This window comes from Choloepus didactylus, chromosome 17 (genome assembly GCF_015220235.1).
Source record: "Choloepus didactylus isolate mChoDid1 chromosome 17, mChoDid1.pri, whole genome shotgun sequence".
NCBI lineage: Eukaryota > Metazoa > Chordata > Mammalia > Pilosa > Megalonychidae > Choloepus > Choloepus didactylus.
The window spans coordinates 29,504,580-29,519,974 of record NC_051323.1 but is presented as its reverse complement, the minus strand read 5'-3'; the positions used below and the strand labels follow the sequence as shown (position 1 = coordinate 29,519,974).

The 15,395-nt window shown below is 41.2% G+C and overlaps 1 protein-coding gene and 1 pseudogene across 1 annotated transcript in view; one reads left to right on the top strand and one right to left on the bottom strand.

Annotated features, from left to right (window-relative positions):
• The window catches only part of EHBP1 (EH domain binding protein 1), an 870,491-nt gene that overhangs the window by 196,934 nt on the left and 658,162 nt on the right, over positions 1–15,395 (top strand). The window lies entirely within an intron of this gene.
• Positions 6,980–8,077, bottom strand: LOC119512417 (annotated as a pseudogene).

The window sequence follows — 15,395 nt, the reverse complement described above, 5'->3', positions numbered from 1 at the left end:
CGATTGTTTAAAGTCAGACAGCTAGAGAAATGGTGGGGACAGGATTTAAATTCCACCCTACTGGTCTCCAAACACTCTGATTGAATTGCTAAGTTAAACTCTGAGGAGGGGAGTGAACCTGGGTTTGTCCCTTTCCTAGCATCTTGGAAGCAAAGCCAAGTCTTCTGGGAGCCAGGTCTTTACATTAGGGGCTCAGAGGAAGAACAGCTTTCTTCTCCAAGAGTCTCGGCCCTTATTTTCTACCAACCAATCAATGTTTCTGGAGACCCTGCATGGCTTCACTACAGGAGACAGTCAGGAAGGCATAGCCGCCGATCTCAGGAAGTCTGTGATCTCGCTGAGGCAGAGAAATGATAGGAACCCAAGCAGAATCCCTCTTGAAGAAGAGATGGATAATGACAGCCGAGTCAGGTATGTTTGCAGAGATGGGTATACAGTCTACGTTGTCATCAACATTTTGGAACTTCGGCCTATGAGGAAACAAGCAAGGAGGAGGTGTGTGAGCTCTCTAAGACTAAAGACTAATTTTTCTATTCTAGCTTCTTCTACTTCTATACTTATCCCCAAACTCCAGGGAATCAAGAGAAAATATAGGTCAGAGTCAGCCCTAGTGCCCAGCATGCTGGCAGCTGAGGCTGACTGTCCTCTGTCTGCTGGAGGAGTTTCCGCCAGCCCCTTACATAGTTTTGTCTCTAACCAAATACTAGGATAAGCACTTAAGGGTGGAGGCATGGCTCTTGGACTTTTAGGAATTCAACACTGACAGTTCTATTTAATGGAGATTTACTCTTGAGGTTGGGACTTGTGAAGAAGCCCATTGTCCTGGTGTTAGGTCTCTACTTAAAGGTTTTCTTGTCACTGTATGAGGTCCAGCAGAAGTTTCTTTTTATTTTTTTATTAAATTCAGTTTTATTGAAATACATTCACACACCACACAATCATCCATGATATACAATCCACTGTCCACAGTATGATAACATAGTTATGCGTTCATCACCACAGTCTATCTCTGAACATTTTCCTTACATCAGAAAGAACCAGAACAAGAATAAAAAATAAAAGTGAAAAAAAAACACCCAAATCATCCCCCCATCCCACTCCATTTGTCCTTCAGTTTTCATCCCCATTCCTCCACTCATCCATACACTAGATAAAGGGGGTGTGATCCACAAGGTCTTCACAATCACACTGTCACCCCTTGTAATCTACATTATTCTATAATTGTCTTCAGGAGTCCAGACTGCTGGGTTGGAGTTTGGTAGTTTCAGGTATTTACTTCTAGCTATTCCAATACATTAAAGCCTAAGAGGTGTTATCTATATAGTGCATAAGAATGTCCACCAGAGTGACCTCTCGACTCCATTTGGAATCTCTCAGCCACTGAAACTATTTCATCTCATTTTGCATCCCCCTTTTGGTCAAGAAGATACTCTTAGTCCCACGATGCCGGGTCCACATTCATCCCCGGGAGTCACACTCCAGCAGGAGTTTCTTGATGCTGGGCAACATGGGACAGATAAGCACCAGGCAAGCTCCTCAGAGTCCCAGTGAATGATCCAAGAAAGATGGAGAACTCTGCCTTGGCCACACAGGTGTTGCTAAGGGCTTGAGGTTAGGGAGAACACAGCAGCTTTTCTCAATTTTGGCTGAATGTCGGGATTCCTAACACCTAGGTCCCACCCCAAGAGATTCTGATTTTACAAGCTTCCCAGGTGATTCTAATGTGCAGCCACCTGTGAGAACACTGCAGTACCACCTCGCTGAGCCGTGCAGCAGCTTTGTCTGGGGCTGAACCCCATCTGCACATGCTCTGCCTTTGACAACTCTGTGAGTTCCCAGAGAAGGAATAAGGAGGAAGTTGCTCTTGGTAGGTATCTGGCAGGCCTAGATTTAGAAGCTTTAGGACTGAAGAATGAATTTTCTACTGTTGTTTGCTTACTGTCTCCAGCAGTATCTAGAATCTTAATGACCCAGAACAAAGTTGAGTCCTGGTGCTCACTCGACACCACTGAGGGCTGCTTGGTGAGCGATGAGTTTCAGAGGCCAGGACCCTCTCTGGGGATGCTGGGGGCACATGAGCAGCAGACTGGATGGTGATCTTGATCCAGCCGTGCTTCTGAGCCCTAGCAGGGGACACACAAGGTGTTTACAACTTGGACTTGCCCTTCTGCTTCTGGTGTGAGAGGAACTGAGACAAGCACATAGAGTGATGAGGAGATAAGATCACTTGTCTCAACTGTGAGAATGGTTTGCAGGTGTGTAGAAGGGGAGGACCTCTCGTAATCAGGGAAAGCTCCACCAAGGACATGAGGTGTGAATTTGGAAGAATTTAGTTAAGAGGGTAAGGAGCTCTTCAGGGAGGGTTGGTGATGATATTGCAAGTGGGGGGTGACACATGAGGAGCAACGACCAGCTCTTAGGATGCATGTGGTATCAGAAGGTACAGGCCTGCTGGCCATTCTCAAATAAGTCTATTACCCTGGGCTTCCCTGGGTGAAACTGAACCTAAGTGATTATATAGTCCAAAAATCTGCACTGATGGGTCTCAAAGTGGGGTTCCCAGACCAGAATCATCAGCATCCCCTGAAAACTTGTTAGACATGCAAATTCTCAGGCCCCACTCCTGACCTGCTGAGTCAGAAACTCTGGGGGTGGAGCCCAGCAATTTGTATTTTTCAAGTCTTTCAGGAGATTCTGATGCACGCCCAAGCTTGAGAACCACTGTCCTACGGAATATGTGAATCATTTCTGTACCTGTGCTTGCTGAGAGGACTCTGTTATTATCTTTGGAAACAAGGGACACATTTGTTCTGGGATGTATTTAGATCTTAGATTCCTCATATTTGGTTGAAACCTCTCCCTGTAATACCCCCATGCCCCCACCCCCCCAAACACACTGCTCCTATGGTCTTATGGTTATTGGTCTTCTGCCCTGTCCAAGTGACATATGGTGTCAAATACTTGACAGTCTCTTGCTTACATAGTCAGCCAATATTTATTGAGCAGCTACTATTTGCCAGGCACTATTCTCCACCTTGGAGATATAGCAATGAACTAGATCAAGGTATGTTTCTGTGCATTTTATGTTCTAGTGGTGGGTAATAATCTATTGATAAACATAAAAATATCTAGTTCTACGTGCTTGGAAGAAAAGCTTAAGAAAGTGATGGGAGAGGGAGGGGTGTTTTTGTTAAAGCAGTTTTTATTGAGATAAATTCACATACCATACAATCCACCTAAAGTGTACAATCTCTGTCTTCTAGTATATTCACAGAGTTGTGCATATATCACCACAATCAATTCTAGAACATTTTCACCATGAAGAGGGTTCACAGTATTATACAGCCCATGTTTCATCCTTTGGCTTTCCTTCTAATGACATACACAACCCTAAACTTTCCTTTCAACCACAATCACACCCACATATCATCGCTATTAGTTACACTCACTATAATGTGCTCCTGTCACCTCCATCCAATTCCAAACATTTACAATCAGCCTTATTACATATTCTGCACAAATCAAGCATCAGCTCCCCATTCTCTGCCCACATTCTATCTTCTGATGACCTATGTTCTAGATATTAACACCATGAGTTTGCTAGTTTGAGTTCATATTAGTGAGGTCATTCAATATTTGTCCTTTTGTATCTGACTTATTTCAACATAATGTACTCAAGGTTCATCCATGTAGTCACCTGCATCATGATTTCATTTCTTCTTCAGCTGTAAAATATTCCATTTAATGTATAGACTGTTTATTCATTCATCGGTTGATGCACACCTGGGTTATTTCCATCTTTTGGCAATTGTAAATATTGCTGCTTTGAACATTGGTGTGCAAGTGTCTGTTCATGTCCCTCTTTTCAGTTCTTCTGGGTATACACCAGTAGCAGGATACACCATTCTATATTCCCACCAACAGTGAATAAGTGTTTCTGTTTTTCCACATCCTCTCCAACACTTGTAGTTTTCTGTTTTTTAAATAGTTGCCATTCTAGTAGGTGTGAAATGATATTTCATTGTAGCTTTAATTTGCATTTCCCTAATAGCTAGTGATGTTGAATATCTTTTCATGTACTTTTTATCCATTTGCAGATCCTCTTTGGAAAAATGGCAATTCATGTCTTTTGTCCATTTTTAAAAAATACAGTTTTATTGAGATATATTCACATACACTACAATCATCCACAGTGTACCAATCAACTATTCACAGTACCATCATACAGAATCAACTTCTGAACATTTTCCTTACTCAAAAACATAAAAATAAAAATAAAAGTAAAAAGGAACACCAAAACATTCCATCCCCCCATCCCACCCCATTTTTCATTAAGTTTTTGCCTTAATCTTTCTAGTCATCTGCCCATACACTGGACAAAGGGAGCGTGAGCCACGAGGTTTTCACAACCACACAGTCACACTATGTAAACTACAGTGTTACGCAGTCATTATCAAGAATCAAGGCTATTGGGTTGCAGTTTGACAGTTTCAGGTATTTCCTTCTAGCTATTCCAATACACTAAAAACTAAAGAGGGATATCTAAATAGCACATAAGAATGCGCTCCAGAGTGACCTCTCGACTCCATTTGAAATCTCTCAGCTACTGAAACTTTATTTTGTTTCATTTCGCTTCCCTCTTTTGGTCAAGAAGATTTTCTCTATACTACGATGCCAGGTCCAGGCTCATCCCTGGGAGTTATGTCCCATATTAGCAGGGAGATTTCTACCCCTGAGAGTCATGTCCCACATAGAGGGGAGGGCAGTGAGTTCACCTGCTGTGTGGTTTTGCCCATTTTTAAATTGGATTGTTTGTCTTTCTATTGTTGAGTTGTAGGATCTCTTTATATATCCTGGATATTAAACCTTTATTGGGTATGTGGTTTTGAAACATTGTCTTCCATTGAGTAGGCTCCCTTTTCACCCTCTTGACAAAGTTCTTTGAAGCACACAAGTATTCAATTTTGAGGAGGTGCCATTTATCTATTTTTTCTTTTGTTGTTTGTGTTTTGGGTGAAAGGTCTAAAAAACCACCTCCTCCAAGATCTTGAAGATGCTCCCCTACACTTTCTTCTAGGAGTTTTATGGTCCTTGCTCTAATGTTAAGTCTTTGATCCATTTTGAGTTAATTTTTGTATAAGGTATAACATAGGGTCCTATTTCATTCTTTTGAATATGGATAGCCAGTTCTCCCAGCACCATTTTTTGAAGAGACTGCCCTGTCCCAGTTGGGTGGACTTGGCAGCCTTAACAAAAGTCAATTGACTATAAATGTAAGGATCTAATTCTGAACTGTCTATTTGATTCCATTGGTCAATAAGTCTATCTTTATGCCAATACCATGCTGTTTTTATCACTGTAGCTTTACAATATGCTTTAAAGTCAGGAAGTGGGAGTCTTCCAACTTCATTTTTCTTTTTCAAGATGATTTTGGCCATTCAGGGTTCTGTACCTTTCCAAATAAATTTGGTAATTGGCTCTTCCATTTCTGTAAACTGTGCTGTTGGAATTTTTGTTGGAATTGTGTTGAATCTGTAAATCAATTTCGGTAGAATTGACATCTTAACAATATTTAGTTTTTTGATCCATGAGTGTGGGACGTCCAGGAAGGGGTGTGTTTTTTTTAAATTCAGTTTTATTGAGATATATTCACATACCATACAATCATCCATGGTGTACAATCAGGTGTTCACAGTACCATCATAGAGTTGTGCCTTCATCACCCCAATCCATTTTTTTTAAATGCCCATGCACATTTTATTAAAACAAACTAAGTGCCAAGTTAAACAAGTCAAACAATTAAAGTCTCTTTATATTCCATAAAATATTACAGGAAAGTTTATTTGTGTTTCAATAAAAAGACTATCATTTTGGAACAGGCAGCTAACAGCAACTGTGCAGTTAATTGTTTTGTGAATAAATTTTAAAAGAGACTACTGCCTGTCCTGAAATTCCTTTTTTTCTTTTTGTAAAAAAAAAGAACTATTAAAAATGATTGACAAATTTTGAATTAAAAAACTGTTAATACATTCTCTATATTTAATTTCAACTTTATAATAGATTACAGGAAGATGCTTACGAAACAAATACAATGTTTGTTTCAGTACATGTCTTTAAATGATAGACTTATAAGTATGCAAACAACTATATAATAAAAAGTTTCCAAACGTTGCCTGTAAGAAATCAGGCAAATTTTACCATAAGCAATAAACCATTCGAAGCCTTCAAGATAGTTTATATAGCTGCAAAAGCATGGCAATAAACTTTTATCAAATGAACAAAAACAAAAACAAACAAAAAAACCTTTTTAATTTGCTGCAAAATAGAGCCAAAAAAAAAAAAAAAAGTATAAGCTTGATGGAATCACAATAGTTTAGACAATTTAAGGGAAAATAAGGCATAATAAAATTTATGGAGCTTAATATTTAAAAAAGTAGAGCTTTGCTATTTTGCTTGGTTCTTTGGACACTGCATGATTTGACAAAATAAAAACTTGCTATGTCATCTTGCTATTCATCAGTTAGTGGCACCATTCAAAACACACTGCAAATAAATGGCCATTCAGTGTACCATTTTCCACAAAAGGATAGCATTTTATTGTCATTGATGTGGATGAAGTACAATTTCTTCAGCAAACTCAGCAAGAATTGTTAGGGGGCAAAAATGAACTCTGAATTTAAAAAAAACGTAGAAAATGAAAACACAAAATTCTAAGAAGTAAATAAAAATTCTGCATCAGCACACTGGTGTCAAAACACACATCCACACCACATTTTAAAAAATCCTATGATAAACCATCCTTGCTTGCTTATTGGAAGTGCACATCTAAATTCAATAGCTTACCAATATCTTATTGGGAGTAGGCCAAAAAGAAACAGGAAAACCCACAATAAAAAAAAAAAAACAAGTTTCTCTTCCCTAACAATTTTTTCCTGAAGCTGCATTTGAAGGGGGAAGGGGAGTCTACAAGCCAAGAAAATCAGTCTTCATCATCATTTTCACTGAAGTCATCGTCATCATCATTATCTTCCCCAACATAAGACACGGGTGTCTCCACCCTGGAGCCGCTGTACTGAGACCCACTGGCACTTGTGGCCAATGTCCCGTCTGCACCATTGGTCAAGTCACTGGCAGAAAGCATTGTGTCATTTGACGTTGAACCTGATGATGTGACAAATACACTGCTGATCGATCCCTGAGCCATTTCTGTCACATAAGGTTCCAGAGCTTTATGTACAAAACTTCTTGCCATTTTAAGGTCTTCGGCCAAACAGCTTCCTGATTCTAATCCACAAGCCATTCCCGTTCACTTAATACTTCTATGTCATTGTGGATTTCAAACGTGTTGTCAAAATTAAACAGATACTCAAATTTGTCCTTAGAAATACCGCAGTCGATCACTGTCTTCTTGCTGGTGATGAACGGGAGGTGGATGACGGAGTTGGAGGGAGGCAGCTGGTTCGCTTGCTGCTTTGCTTGGCGGTTTCTCTGAACCAAATTCTTGAAGGCAATTTGCTGTAGAATAAGTTCTTGAAGTTGAGACTGTTTCTGTTTTATTCTTTCAAGTCTTCTCTTTCTCTGTACCTCTAAATTCTGACATTCCTGAGCCGAGTTAGTAAGCAGACCAATCCATTTGATTTCTTTCTTCTCCTTGGAGATAATGTTCATCGCCATTAAGACATCTAAGGCATCGTAGACTTGTCATCTTATATTCTTCTGATCATAAGCTGATTCATTTGGTAAAATATGGTTATCAGCAACACTGAACTCCGTGACCAATTCATCTGCCACTTCATTATAGGAAGTGGTTCCTTTCCTCTGAACTTTCTCACAAATCTTCACTGAAAAATGCCTCAGACCTTTGCCATTCTCTCCTTTTCTGTTGTGTTTCTACTTGCTGTGCAATGTTGACATTGGACTGTCCAAAGGTTTTTGGCAAGAGTTGCTTTCCCAGGGTGTCTACTGTCGAAGGATGAATGGCTACTAATGATACCACGCCTTTTCCAGGACTGAGATTCTGGTCTATAAAGACCTTTAGTTCTCCATTGGCTTCTATTAGACCAGCATCTTTTGCCATGTTACCAGATTTGTGAAATCAATTCTATAAATGTGCACCCTCCAGAGAAGAAACAATGACTTTTACTTTGCACTTGGAGTGTCAAGCCAGCATGACATGCCGGGATTGTGGTGACATGTGGCCACGAGTGGCCCTATAGAGACTGGCTCAAAGTATCAGTTTCATCCCCAAGCACTTGCCTCCCTCAATCCATTTGTCAACATTTTCTTTACACCAGAAAGAATAAAAATAAGAATAAAAAACAAAAGCAAAAAAGAACACCCAAATCATCCCCTTCATCCCACCCCAATCTTCATTTAGTCCCTGTCCCCATTTTTCTACTCATCCATCCATACCCTGGGTAAAGGGAGTGTGATCCACAAGGTTTTCACAATCACAGTCACCCCTTGTAAGCTACATAGTTATTCAGTCGTCTTCAAGAGTCAAGGCTACTGGGTTGCAGTTTGATAGGTTCAGTTATTTACTTCTAGCTATTCCAATTCACTAAAACCTAAAAAGGGTTATCTATATAGTGCATAAGAGTGCCCACCAGAGTGACCTCTCGACTCCTTTTGGAATCTCTCAGCCACTGAAACTTTATTTTGTTCCAATTTCCATCCCCCTTTTGGTCAAGAAGATCTTCTCAATCCCATGATGCCAGATCCAGATTCATCCCCGGGAGTCATATCCTGCTTTGCCAGGGAGATTTACACCCCTGGGAGTCAGATCCCACATAGAGGGGTGAGCAGTGCGTTCATCTGCTGAGTTGGCTTAGCTAGAGAGAGAGGGCCACATCTGAGCAACACAGAGGCACTCAAGGGGAGACTCTTAGGCACAATTATAAGCAAGTTTAGCCTCTCCTTTGCAGCAAAGAGCCTCACGAGGGCAAGTCCCGAGATAGAGGGCTTGGCACAGCAAACCACCAGTCCTCAATGCTTATGAGAACATCAGCAACAACCCAAGTGAGGAAGTCCAATACTTCCACATTTTCCCCCAGCTCCTCAGGGGGGTTCTGCATGTATATTTTTATTCTCTGCCCAAATTACTCTGGGATGTGTCGCTGTTTCACACTAACCTGTGCAAACCTACCAGATCTCACTTTCTGTTCAAAGTTTCACGTAATCATGGTGTTTGAACAAGCTGACTAAGGAAATTGTTTAGTGTACTACAGAAAATACAGATCCTGCTGCAGATTACCATCTCTTCCCTTGGTGTCACATAGAAGTTGAAGTTTTAAAACAGTATTGTGGAAGGGGTGTTTTTGACAGTGATTAAAGAAGGCCTCTCTGAGGTGAGGTTTGAGCAGAAACCTGGTTGGAGTGAGGGAGAAAGTCACATGAACTTGAGGGAGAGCATCCCAGGTAGGGAACAGCAAGCATCAAGTCCCGGAGGTAGGAATGAGCTCCATACGCTCTAAGAACAGAAAGAAAGCTAGTATATAGCTGGGGAGAAATGAGCAAGGAGGAGCGGGGCAGGAAGTAAGGCCCCGGAGACAATGGCCAGATCATAAAAGGTCTTAAAGATCCTGTTTAGGTGTCAGGATTTCATTTTGAGTGAGGGACAAGTTACTGGAGGGTTTTGAGTATGAGAGTGGTGGTGGTACCTCTTTTAAAAAAAAAATCTCTGAAGTATGGGCCATTCTACAATAATGGAAGCTGGCAGATGACATAGAAGGGTATTAGAATAATTCAAGTGGGAGATGTGGTAGTGGAGGTGGGGGTGAAAAATAGTTGGATTCTAGATATTTTGAAGAGGAGGCAACAGGACATGCTGATGGATTGGTTTGAGGTGGAGAAGATTCAGTTAGGACTCCTGGATTTAGGCAACTCAAGCCTTATTTTTCCTCTAGTCTCAAGGCCCTCAGTCCTTCCTATATTCCACACTCACAGCTGCGATAGGGACAAGCTGGAGGAATCCAGAAGCTTGCTCCCTTCCTCTGAACCCCTACATAGGCTGCCGCATGTTTGTTTTTTTCTTTATAAACATTATTTTTTCCCATAACTGGACTATCTTCAAGGGCTGTATCTTAAGCTTCTCTGACTTTCCCCACCCTTCATTCCCAATAGAATAAAAACACTTCAGGAAGTAAAGCTACTTGCCTGATAATCACCTACTGCTTAAGAGAGCTTCCTACCTGCCAGGTGTTGTGCTGGGGAGCTTCTTTTTGGGTGGCAAATGGCTGGGCTGGGTATAGCATCTACAACTTGTCAACTCATCTTCCTGATGAGCTACATTGCCCCTCTGCCATCTGTCTATTCCCAGCAGGTGCCAGAGCTGCCTTTTCAATGTCTTCTTTGAGGATGATTTTCCTTTGTGAGTGATTTCAGGATCTACTCCATCTCATTTCCCCCCATTTGAAGTAATCAGTCCTAAGTGCCAACTGAAGGGAACACCATCTCCTATGAGGTGGATGTTCTGTTTTTGGTCTTATTTTTAGTTTTCATTTGTTTCTTTTTTCTCCTAATTTTTAAACATTCCTTCTCACACCTCCCCCTCAACAACTTGAATGCATGCACTTTTTCTGGGGCCGGACATGGGAAAGGGGTTCAAAAGGCAAAAATGCAAGCTTTGCTATTCAGAGTACTTGTCTGAACAGATTTTCTTCCCACTGCCTCAGATATATAGTACTCAAATTGTCCAAGGACAAGGACAGAGTTCTGAAAGCTGCAAGAGAAAAGCAAAGAGTTTTGTACAAGGGAATCCCAATAAGATTAAAAGCCAATTTATCATCAGAAACCATGGAGGCAAGAAGGTAATGGTATGAAATATTTGAAGTGCTGAAATAAAATAATTGCCAGCCAAGAATTTTATATCTGGCAAGACTTTCTTTCAAAAATGAAGGAGACGGGGATGAATCTGGACCTGGCATCGTGGGATTGAGAACATCTTCTTGACCAAAACGGGGATGCAAAATGAAATGAAATAAAGCTTCAGTGGCTGAGAGATTGCAAATGGGGTTGAGAGGTCACTCTGGTGGACATTCTTATGCACTATATAGATGACACCTCTTAGGTTTTAATGTATTGGAATAGCTAGAAGTAAGTACCTGAAACTATCAAACTCCAACCCAGTGGTCTGGACTCTTGAAGAGGATTGTACAACAACGTAGCTTACAAGGGGTAACAGTGTGATTATGAAAACCTTGTGGATCACACTCCCTTTATCCAGTGTATGATGGATAAGCAGATAAATGAGGACAAAAAATGAATGAAAAATAGGGTGGGATGAGGGGGGATGACTTGGGTGAAAAAAAATGTTTCAGGATGCAGATTTCACCAGGAATTAAAATTGTTCCCTCAGGGAAACTTTAGTGGAGTAGAAAAGCAATTGACTTGGGTGTTCTTTTTTACTTTTATTTTTTAATTCTGATTCTGATTCTTTCTGATGTAAGGAAAATGTTCAAAAATAGATTGGGGTGATGAATGCATGACTATATGATGGTACTGTGAACAGTTGATTGTACACTATGGATGACTGTATGGTATGTGAATATATTTCAATAAAATTGAATTTAATTTAAAAAAAAATGAGGGAGAGATTAAGATCTTCCTAGGTAAACAAAAGCTGAGGGAGCTTATTACTACTAGACCTGCTATAAGCAATGCCAAAGGAAAGGAAAGGACACCGGACAGTGGATCAAAGAGGCGTAAAAACATAAAGACCTTCAATACAGGTAACCATATGGGTAAATATAAATGCCAGTACTCTCATACTTTTGGGTAAGTAAACTCTACTTCTTCTTACAGGCGCTAAAATGCAAATGCATAAAAAGTAATGCTAAATCTATAGTTTTGGACTCCAATATACAAAGATAATTTGTAACAAGTACAAAAAAAGGTGGGGACATAGAAGGGTATAGGAAGTGGATATATCTGCTATTGAAGATAAGTTAGTATCAAATCAGATAAGAATTTTATAGACTGAGGATGTTAAATTTTCATCCTGTGGTAACCAAAAAGAAAATACATGAAAAATATATTCAGAAAGAGATGAAAGGGACTCAAAATGGTACAATGCAAAAAACAAAAACAAATAAACAAGAAACAAAAAACAAACAAAAAACACACAGAAAAAAACAAATAAATATGGAAGTAGTCATTAAAAGATAAACTGAATTTCAGAAAAGACATACAGGACGAAATAGCAAAATGGCAGAAGAAAGTCCTGAATTATCAGTAGTTACTTTCAATTTAAATGGATTAAATTCTCCAGTCAAAAGGTAGAGATTGGCAGAATGGATAAAAAATCATGACTCAACTATACACTACTTACCTTAAATTCAAAGACATAAGTAGGTTGAAAGTGAAAAGATGGAAAAAAATATACGTTGCAAGTGATAACCAAGAGAGAGGTGAGGTGGATCTTGAGATGCTGGTGATGATGTCCCCATTGCTCCCTCCTCTAGCCAAGTGGGGAGCCCCTTGGGGACCAACTGTCTGACATGGAAAGGAAATCAGTATATCTCACTGTGCCGGTTTGAATGTATTGTGTTCCCCAAATGCCATTGTCTTTGTAGTCTTGTGGGGCAGAGGTTTTGGTGCTGGTTAGATTTGCTTGGAATGTGCCCCACCCAGCTGTGGGAGATGATTCTGATGAGATGTTCCCATGGAGGCATGGCCCCGCCCATTCGGGGTGGGTCTTGATCGGTGGAGCCATATAAATGAGCTAACTCAAAGAGAGGGAACTGAGTGCAGCTGGGAGTGATGTTTTGAAGAGGAGCAAGCTTGCTAGAGAGGAACGTCCTGGGAGAAAGCCGTTTTGAGGCCGGAGCTTTGGAGCAGACACCAGCTACCTTCTCAGCTAACAGAGGTTTTCCGGACGCCATTGGCCATCCTCCGGTGAAGGTACCCGATTGCTGAGGTGTTACCTTGGACGTTTTTGTGGCCTTAAGACTGTAACTGTGTAGCGAAATAAACCCCCGTTTTATAAAAGCCTATCCATCTCTGGTGTTTTGCATTCTACAGCATTAGCAAACTAGAACACTCACCAACAGCAATGCTATTGTTTAATGCAACGCTGCTCACTGGAGGGCCACAGCATATCACTGGCCTTAAACACCGCACGTACCCAAGATGGCTGTTTGCAGTCTGCACAGTTGGCAAAGCTGAAAGCGGTTCAGTTAGCCCTCCAGGATGCTTGAAGCTGCCAGTTGCCCTATCTCCAAATCTTCACTGATTCTTGGGGCTGTGGCAAAAGGGCTGGCAGGGCGGTCAGGCCAATGAAAACAAAATAATTTTTTAATTAAAAAAAAAAAGGCTCTTCTGCATTTGGAAACAGCTTGCAACCTCATCCATTTCCACACATACTTGACTCACCACATGGAGTACACTGTAGATAAACTACCTAGAATTCATTCTTATACAACGTATCTAGTGGGACCCTCGGGGAAGGCCCACTCAAGCCCCCTAAGCTTCCCCTACCAACTGGCAATCTGAGCCCACAGCACCTCAGGCCTCAGGGGCTCCTCTGCCCTGGTGGAGTAGACACAGAAAAAGAGATTGCTCTTGGCCCATCACTAGCTAAAATAGTTACTAAAGGCCATGACTTGTACTCCGAAACCAAACATTGGCATTCCATAGATGTTGTCAAGGGGTTAAAACCTTCTCCCATTGCCACATTAATTACATGGGACCACTTCCCATCACTGCCAGAGCCAGCAGAAAGTAGAGATTATAGCTCCTTAACTAAGGAGTGGAATGGTCTGGGTTGCCTTTAGAGGTGAAGTGCTTGTAACCCATACAAAGCACAGGACCTGAGCTGGCCAACACTAGACATAGAGCAAGTCTTGAGAGAAAGCATTTTGCAATCTTGCAGCAAGAGAAAAACAACACCAAGTCCAGCTGTTGTGATGCAAGTAGTAGCCCCAGAAGCCAGTCCTTGCCAACTAGTACAATGTCAGTGTTCACCCTGGTTCTGGGTTTTAGTATATTTGCTGGCTGCATGGATCATAGGTTTACTTACCAATAAGGTCTCACAACGTAGGCTGAGGAATGCTCAAACAATACTCAGCTAATCCTAAAAGAGGAGATTGCTGGGTGTCACTCCTCAACCACCTGCACAGAGGGAGGTGCAGAGGGGAGGTGCTGGAACACACAACCAAAGCCTTTGCTGGGTGCATCTTAGATGACTCCCTAAAAGTCACAGAGCTCTATGATGACAACAATTTTACAAAACCTACACAGTTATCATGACTAGAGATGCCCAACGGTATTTAAAAGCCCAAGACAAAACTCCCCATCCTTTACGGATTGCTACTTGGGAGGGATACCCACCCTTCCACTACCCACCCCCATTGGCCCCCGGCTATCACTGCCTCAAATGACGCTGTCCAGCCCACGACATCGTCACTGCAGAGAACTTGGCCTCTGGTGGGATCCATCGCAGAAGTGGAGGACAGGACTTATGCCGCTGCTTGCAGCCCTGGAATTATACCCTGCAGAGACTGTGAACTGCTTGCCCAGCAAACCCACACAGTACCTTAAAGCCTGCAAAATTGTAAACCACATCTATATACCAACAAACAGATATCCTCCAGGATACAATGATTCAACTCAATCAAATAATTGCTTATAATTTTAGACTTTGTGGAATCTTGGTGAAGGATGCCTTTGAGTGAGGGGAAGGGTCTTAAAGAATGCTCCAGAGGCATTTTCTTAGCTCTGGATGCTGTATTTCTCTGTTCATTTCCATCAATGGAGATACAATGGATTAATGAGTACTAGGTATTATATATTCCCTCCCAAGTGCTATATTGGGGAAATGGGTAGGATTTCTTCTCATTTTTGACCCCCCCCCCCGCCAAAATATTAGGTTTCAAAATCCTATCAGGTTTAAATTAAACAACTTCCTCCCTCCACTGCCGAAGCCCATGTTCTGAAGTTGATAGGTTAAGGGGGCTAGTGGGATCCCAGGAAGTGGATTCTACGCTACATAAATAAGAGCTGTGTACCCAAGTCCCTTCCTGAGTGTGGATGATCAGCAGGAGGCCCTCTACTGCAGGGACCAGCTAACAAGTGGAAAAATCTGGAAAGTCTCAAAGGTCCTCTGATTTGGACATTTTGTCTCTGCGGGGGACTCTGTGAGGGTGTCACATTTCCATGCAGCAACTCAGTAACTTTTTTTTTTTAGTTCAATTTTATTGAGATATATTCACATACCATGCAGTCATACAAAGTGTACATTCAATTGTTCACAGTACCATTATATAGTTGTGCGTTCATCACCAAAATTAATTTTTGAACATTTTCATTACCACACACAAAAGTAATAACAAAAATTAAAGTGAAAAAGAACACTGGGTGCCAACCCCCCACCCCCACCCATTTTTCTACTCATCCAT